This window comes from Gossypium arboreum, chromosome 5, assembly GCF_025698485.1.
Source record: "Gossypium arboreum isolate Shixiya-1 chromosome 5, ASM2569848v2, whole genome shotgun sequence".
NCBI lineage: Eukaryota > Viridiplantae > Streptophyta > Magnoliopsida > Malvales > Malvaceae > Gossypium > Gossypium arboreum.
The window spans coordinates 3,081,123-3,088,955 of record NC_069074.1 but is presented as its reverse complement, the minus strand read 5'-3'; the positions used below and the strand labels follow the sequence as shown (position 1 = coordinate 3,088,955).

Genomic DNA, 7,833 nt, shown 5'->3' with positions numbered 1-7,833 from the left:
CCCATATATGGGACAGATTGCATGTGAAAAGAAAAGTTTTAAATTGATTGAAATTTTTCGGCACTGTTTTTGTGTGATTGACTGAGTTTAAGTCGGGCAACACCTCGAACCCTGTTCCGGCGAGGGATACGGGTGAAGGGTGTTACACGCATCGTCTGTTTCGCAGATCAACTGCGTACAATCTAGGTGGATGTAACGACCCGAATTTTATCGTTACCGAAAAAGTGTATTTTCGGGTCTCCGTTTCTGAAAAACGGATTCATAAATATTTATTAAAAATATTTACGAAGTAAAATGAGTAGTTAATTAGAGTTTCATTAAGTGAATTTAATTTAATTAATAGTAATTAAGAAAAAGGACTAAATTGAATAAGGGGTAAAAGTTGAATTATAGATTAAAAGAAAATAAAAAGGACTAAAAAGGAAATTATACAAAAAGTATAAATTGAGGCGGTTTACCGTGAAGAAAATCTAAGATTTTTTTTATGTTTAGTATATTATTATATTATTATATAATAAAGATACTTTATGTTTTAATTATATTATATTATATTATATTATATATATAAACTAAAGAAGCAAATGAAAGGAAATAGAAACAGAATGAAACGAAACAGAGAGCAGGGGAGAAAAAGAAAGAAGGGGAGAAAAGGGAAAATTGAAGGTTTGAAGCTTTAAGCTCTAATAGGTAAGTCAATCAAGCCCTTTTTACTTAATTTTGATGTTTTAGAAGTTTTAGAATAAAGTTTTGATGAAATTAAGTTGATATTTTGATAGTTATTAGATTTCTAGATATTGTCCATGTTAAATAAAATGATGAATTAAGGGCTAAATTGATAGAAATTCAAGTTAAAAATGATACAAGGATTGAATTGTAAAGTGATTCATAAGTTTTATGCTTTAAGGACTAAATTGAAAGAATTTCGAAATTATGGTTTTATGATGAAAAATAGATAATTATGTCTAAGTTTGGTTAAAATTGAGTAGAAATAAAGTATGAATTAAGATAGAAAAGTAAGTGAATTTAGTTAGAATTAAATTGAAATTAAAGTAAATCAACATTTTGTACTAAGACTATTTTGGGCAGAAGCAGTAGTCTAAGTTTGAAAAATCACCAAAAATTTTAAAAATTGAATTAGAGGATGAATAAAATATGGTATTAAATATTATTGAGTCTAGTTTCTTATAGAAGAAACGATATAAGCAATTGAATTGTAAATTATGAGATATAATGAATTTTGTGAGACAAGGTCAGAATGAATTCGGGTTCCCCTGTTCTGACTTTGGAAAATCACAAAAAATTGAAGAAAAATAATTAGAGGTTTAAAGTTATATGTTTAGAATCCCTAATGAGTCTATTTTCAGGAGAAATCAACGAGAATATTATCCGATTTCTTTACTATGAGATAATTAATTTTTATTTAAGAAGGGACGAAACTGTCAGACAGCAGAATAGGGGTGAATTTAAAGAATAAACTGTACTTAATGGCTAAACCAAAAATTCTGAAAATTTTATTGTAAGAATATTTGTGAGTCTAGTTTCAGGAAAAATTAGCGGATCTTAATTTAGAATTCTGTAACTCAAGATATGAATTAGTAATGTATTAATGATTATAAATTGTATTAATTTCGTAGTCAATGTGGTACCAGAAATCTCGGCTAAGAAAGGACAAGACAAAGTCAACGGGAGTTAGCTCGAAAATTACGGTTTGTATTTCTATAATCTGAACGTAGTTATTATTTGTTATAATTATATACATATGGCAATTGTTAGTGTTAGAATTATGATGTTTTACAATTGGAATTGATTGATTTTGGTATGCGATGGATTTATTGAATTTATATTGATTGAAATTATTTTGATTGAATTTATATTGATTGAATTATATAATATATATGATTTATGTAGAAATTTGAATATTGAATGAATATTATATTGAAAAATATATTGATTGGAAATATGAGGAAATTGATATGAATATATGAGATTGTGATAATTGAATATTTGATATTGAAAAGTGAATTGAATTGTATTGAATTATGAATTAATGTGAATAATTGAAATATATTGTTGAATTGAATGAAATTGTATGAATTGTGAAAATGGGTGAATATATGTGATTATCGAATGGTATATTGATGAAAGAATTATTAAATTGAGAAAGTGAATGAAATACCCTATTAACTAGTCGAAATTTGAGTCGAATATAATTGGCATGCCATAGGATCCGGAAGTGTACGGATTTGCGGCTTTATCGATCAGGCACTTTATGTGTCGTATTTCAGGCACCTCGTGTGTCGTATCAGTCACCTCGTGTGTCGTTTTAGGCACTTTATGTGTCGTATACTGATCAGGTACTATGTACCGTTTTAGGCACAATGTGCCGTACTAGTGTGTTTGGGTTGGAATCCGTGTATCCGTCAAAGTCCGGGTTTGTTAATAGGGGTAAATAAGTGAAAGATAAATCGAATAAATTTGATTGATCAAGCTATTGAAATGAAACGAGAAATTGAATTGAGAATTGAAAATTTAGATATGAAATTGAAAATATGAACCAAAGGTTCATGAAATGATTGGAGTTCGAATTGATGATATACGATGCCACTTGATGAATTGAAATGTGATTTGAGATATATGAATTGTATGTATATATTGAAAGCTACCAGGGATAGTAAGTTGATATGATATAAATGAAATTGACAGTTATTGAAATGAATTAAAATGGAATATGATTGATAAGTGTATAGTTGAATATAGTTTAATGATATTGAATTGTGAGTAAATTAAGGAAAGCTATACCGAGTAGTAAGTGAAAGAATGGAGTAAATAATAATGGATTTAGTTAAGAATTGAACAATTATGTTATTGTGTTTATTATATGATTTGTATAAAATTTATATGGTAAGTAGTTGAAATTTATCTATGAAAAATAATTGCATAATTGTAATTGTTATTATGATCTTAAGTATTTGTTATATTATTAAATGTTCGGATTTTAGAAATACAATCGAGTATACCGTACTCAGTATACGGTTTGTTTCCGTACGCAGGTTAAGTAAAGATAGTACGTTGAATCAGCATCCCAGGACGATCCCAAATTCATTAAGGTAAAGTATGTTGAGTATTGATTGTGGCATGTACCCAGGATGTTTAATGAGAGTCACTTAGGTTGTAAAAGTATTGATGAAATAAGTAAATTATGGTTGGTAACGGTATATAGTATGAATTTTGAAATTTACTAAAAATTCGTAGTGATTCTAAATTAGTTCCGAATTGAATTTACTATTCATATTGGATCGCAAGGGCCCATTAAAGGGATTACATCTTAAAACTAAGATGTGTATGAATATTTATTTTAATTAATGATCGAAATTGGACTGTACTGACTGGTAATGTCTCGTAACCCTGTTCTGGTAACGGTATAGGGTTAGGGGATGGAAGACCCGAACAACGGCCGATGTACTCTTGAACTCGAAAAGTCTCCAAGTCGCGCGAATACAATTCAGCATTCATTGTTTGTGCCCTTCGACTATTTACCGCCATGGCCTTTCGGACGGCCTCTATGTACACGTGCCCGGCCTCAATCTGCTTAACTTGTCTCAACCCCATCTTGGGCATCAATGTTGCCAACCTATAAAATGTTGCCGAGAACACAGCAGAAATCAGGAGATGGCGTGTGCGCCTCAATACAAAGTTGATCGCCTTTACCAAGTTGGTCGTCATCTGCCCATATCGAAACCCCTTATCATAACTTTGAGTCCATTGCCAGTTCTCCATGCTACCCAACCATGTTCGGAGATCTGTTGGTAAAGATGACATCTGAGATTCAAGCCTCGCGAACCTCTGCCTAAATCTTCGCGGTTCTAACTCACGAGCTGCATATTTAATTTGAAACCATCATTCTAAAAACAACAAAAAATTTGAAAAGTAATTTTTTAAATAAATACAAACAAATTTTTTTACCCATGTTCACGAGTTCTTTTTTCCAATCTTTATTCTTATAATCTCTATGAAAATTTACCGCAATGTGCCATATGCAATAAACAGACCTCCACGGAACCCCCGATCGCCTTATCGCCGCAAGTAATCCTTTCGATATATCTGATATAATGCAAATATTATCTTCTTTGACAACGTGCCTCCGTAAATTTGTGAGGAAAAATTCTCAAGAGTCGAAGCACTCACGCTCCACGATGGCGAAAGCGATCGGAAGTACATTTCGGTTGCCATCTTGTGCAATAACAATCAGGAGTATTTGCGTTTATTTGCCATACAACCATGTCCCATCCGCCTGCACCATCGGTTTGCAATGAGGGAATGCCCTAACACACGGCTCGAACGTCTAAAATAATCGGTGAAAAACTCATTTCCCCGATTGTATCTCTCCGTCCAAGCCTTTATACGGCAGTGTTTGCAAATCAGTCACTGTCCCAGGCACATACTCCTTCATCCCGGCTATCCACCCTTGAATCTCGTTATATGACGCATCCCAATCACCATACAACTCTCGCATCGCCATTTTCTTTGCCCACCATGCCTTTCGACACGACACTTTATACTTGAATCGAGCTTGCATGTCCGCAATAAGGACCAAAACTTGAATGGTGGGCGACTCTTTCACCAAAGGTATTGTAACATTCTGAAATAGGGCCTAAACAGAATAGTGGTTGCGAAACCACAAATTCAGGGTAAAAAAAAAATTTATTATTATTTTGAGGTTCATGGTATGATTACATGATTGTGTGAAAATTTCGTGATAAAATTCTATGCATAAAGTGCTTAAATTGAGGTTAGGGACTAAATCGAATAATTTGCAAAACTTGCATTCTAGAAGTTTTTAGTATGAAATTATTTTGGAATATTAATTAGGAGATCTTAAATGGTAATTTGACCAATTTTAAGTTCATGGACAAAATTAGGACATGGAAGGAATTTTTGAAAGTTTAGTAAGGAGGGCATTTTGGTCATTTGGTTATTAACATTAATAAAAGGTAAAAAGATGATAAAATTGTATCATCTTCTTCAAGTTACCAGCAGAACCTTACCTCTCTCCATAGCTGGGGTTTCTTCAACTTTCAAGCTTCATAGTAAGTGATTCCAAGCCCGCTTTTAATGATCTTTACGTTTTGAAGTCCCGGTAGCTCGATAAAGCTTATGCTAGCAATAATTTAAGTTAGGAATCAAATTTGGAAAAATACCCATAGGTGAAATTTGTGTATTTTGATGTTTTATGATGGAATATGAGGTTTTAAATTATGTTAGACAACTTGTGCTACTTGGTTTTAAGTGAAAACGAGTAAAAGGCTTAATCGGTAAAAATACCTAATAGTCATAAGTACATGTTAGTGTGTGAATTTGATGTTGCCATAGAAGGAAAAATGATCAGCATGTCATAAAACATAAGAAAATAGGATGAAGTTTAATTTACGAGCCTTGGGGCAAAAGTGCAAATATGTGAAAGTTTAGGGCAAAATGTAATTTTGCCAAAGTTTGAGTAAAGGGTTGTTTTGATAAATTTTGATATTAAATAAGCTAAATTTGCTATTATAGATCAAGAAGAGCGAAATTCGAGAGTAGATCGGGGAAAAGAAAAAGTAAAGGACTAAATTGTAAAGTTTAGTCACATTTTGTATCGAGGTAAGTTTACAGTAAATAAATGTAATATTCTTTTATTTTACATTATTATTGTCAATTTCCAGCATTTATATATTTATGTTATGAAAATATTTAAAGTCGAATTTAAGGTGAAGTAATGAGAGGAAAAGTGTTAGAAAGCCCCGGTTGAACCCTAGGAATGTTAGGATATTAGGGTTGACAGGACAGAACGAAATGAGCCATGTAAGTCCATATTAGAAATATGGCTTTGGAGACAGGATTGAGCCATGTAAGTCCATATTATATATGGCATTGGAGACAGGAATGATTCATGTAAGTCCATGTCAAAGACATGGCATTGGTAGGATATTGATAGACAGGAACGACCCTAGTATCCTTAGTATTTCGAGTGGTTCAACGGGTCAGGATACGAGTTAAATTACAGTGAATTAACAGCAAAGGAAAAGTAGATTATACTTATGAAAAAGGAAAGGTCAGGTAAGAAAGAAGGTAAGGGAATAAAGAAGAAGATAGAAATTGATAAGTACAGAAATTTATGATGTTAGATGATATTATGCATAATTATCCATTATGTTGAATGTTGTGATTTATTTGCTTGTAAGCTTACTAAGCCTAGTGCTTAATCTCTTTATTTTCTTCTTCTTATAGTACTTATCTAGCCACTCGGGGATCGAAGGAAACGTCGGAGGCCGATCACACTATCAAAGAAATAACTCGGTATAATTAGGCGTTTTGTTTTGTGTATGGCATGTATAGAAACTTAGCCACTTTTGGTATAATATGAACAATGAATGATGTGTAAATACTTGCTAGTGATTAGCTAATAAAATGGCCGATGATATGCATGTTTATTAATATGTATGATTGAATGGTGATTATCACATGAAAATTATGAAAATGTGAAAGTAACCTAAAACAGATTCAAGTAACAGCAATTACGTAACTTTGAAAAATCACTAAAAATTGTATAAACATAGTTTGAAGATGAATAATATATGAAATTAAAGCTTATTATGTCTATTTTCTTATGGAATAAGAAAAATAGGTAAAGGTATTATATTTCATGATATATCTGAGTTTTAATGAAACAGGGTTAGAGCGATTTCTGGAACCCCTGTTTCAAATTTGGAAATTCACCATAAATTGTACAAAACTAATTAGAAGGTATACTTTATATGGTTATAATACTTGTTGAGTCTAGTTTTAAGAGAAACAAATGGCTTAGTGATATGAATTTTGTACAGGAAGAAACATGGTTCGTAGTAACAAGAGGTTAGTGCAGTCGAGTTTTGAAACAGGGGAAACTTTAACTAATAAACTGTACTAATTGGCTAAGTCAAAAATCTATGAAAAAAATTAGTAGATAGATATATGAGTCTAGTTTCAGGAAAAATTTACGGATCTTAATTTCGAGTTTCGGAACTCAAGATATGAATTTTTAGGCGACTACGACGCAGAATGGCAGCACATTCCGAAATGCTTAAATAAACAATTTTAAACCTATTTAAGGGATAGAATAAGTTTAGTAATGCCTCGTGCTCGATTCTGGAAACAGTCTCGGGTAAGGAGTGTTACATTTATTGGTATCAGAGCAGGTTTAGTCGGTTCTCGGAACAGTTAGTGTGAGAAAAAGTCTAGCTATACATGCCATACTTATATTTTGATAGTGTGACGACTCGGCGATTTTTTTAAATATTTTGTTTTATAGTAATGGATCCCGGGCAGCCGGTGATGATGATGTAGAAAGTAATGCTACTGCTTCCACGGAAGGGCAGCACCATCGAGAATAGGCCGTAATAGTTGATCGGGGAGGAGTGACTGAGAAGCTCTCTCCGAGCTTTGAATGATTTGTTTGCCGAGTTCGTTCGCATGCGAATCCGGCAGTTAGACCTCCACCCCTCATGATTCTCGGGCTACCCATGTAGCTCAAGCTTCCCGATCCACAGTGCAGTGGTAAGAGAAAAACCACCGTTGATAGAATCAGAAACAAGGGCGTAAGAGTTCGAGCAACAAAAGATGATGATGCGAAAGAGCGAATTTTGGTTAGAAAATACTATCGAGTCTTTGATTGAATTATCTTGTACATCCGAGGAATGTATGAAATGTGTAGTATCACTTCTTAGAGACTCACCTACTACTTGGTGGAAGACACTTGTATCGGTTGTACCGAAAGAGAGGGTCACTTGGGATTTCTTTCGGAAGAATTTCGTAAAAAGT

General features: G+C 32.9%; 1 long non-coding RNA gene across 1 annotated transcript; it reads left to right on the top strand.

Moving 5' to 3' along the window:
* The first annotated feature begins 5,007 nt into the window (after positions 1-5,007).
* LOC128292922 (uncharacterized) lies at positions 5,008-6,407 on the top strand. Its single transcript, XR_008282911.1, has 3 exons — positions 5,008-5,087; positions 5,551-5,637; positions 6,265-6,407. It is a non-coding gene; the product is annotated as an uncharacterized LOC128292922 (long non-coding RNA).
* Positions 6,408-7,833: the final 1,426 nt, after the last annotated feature.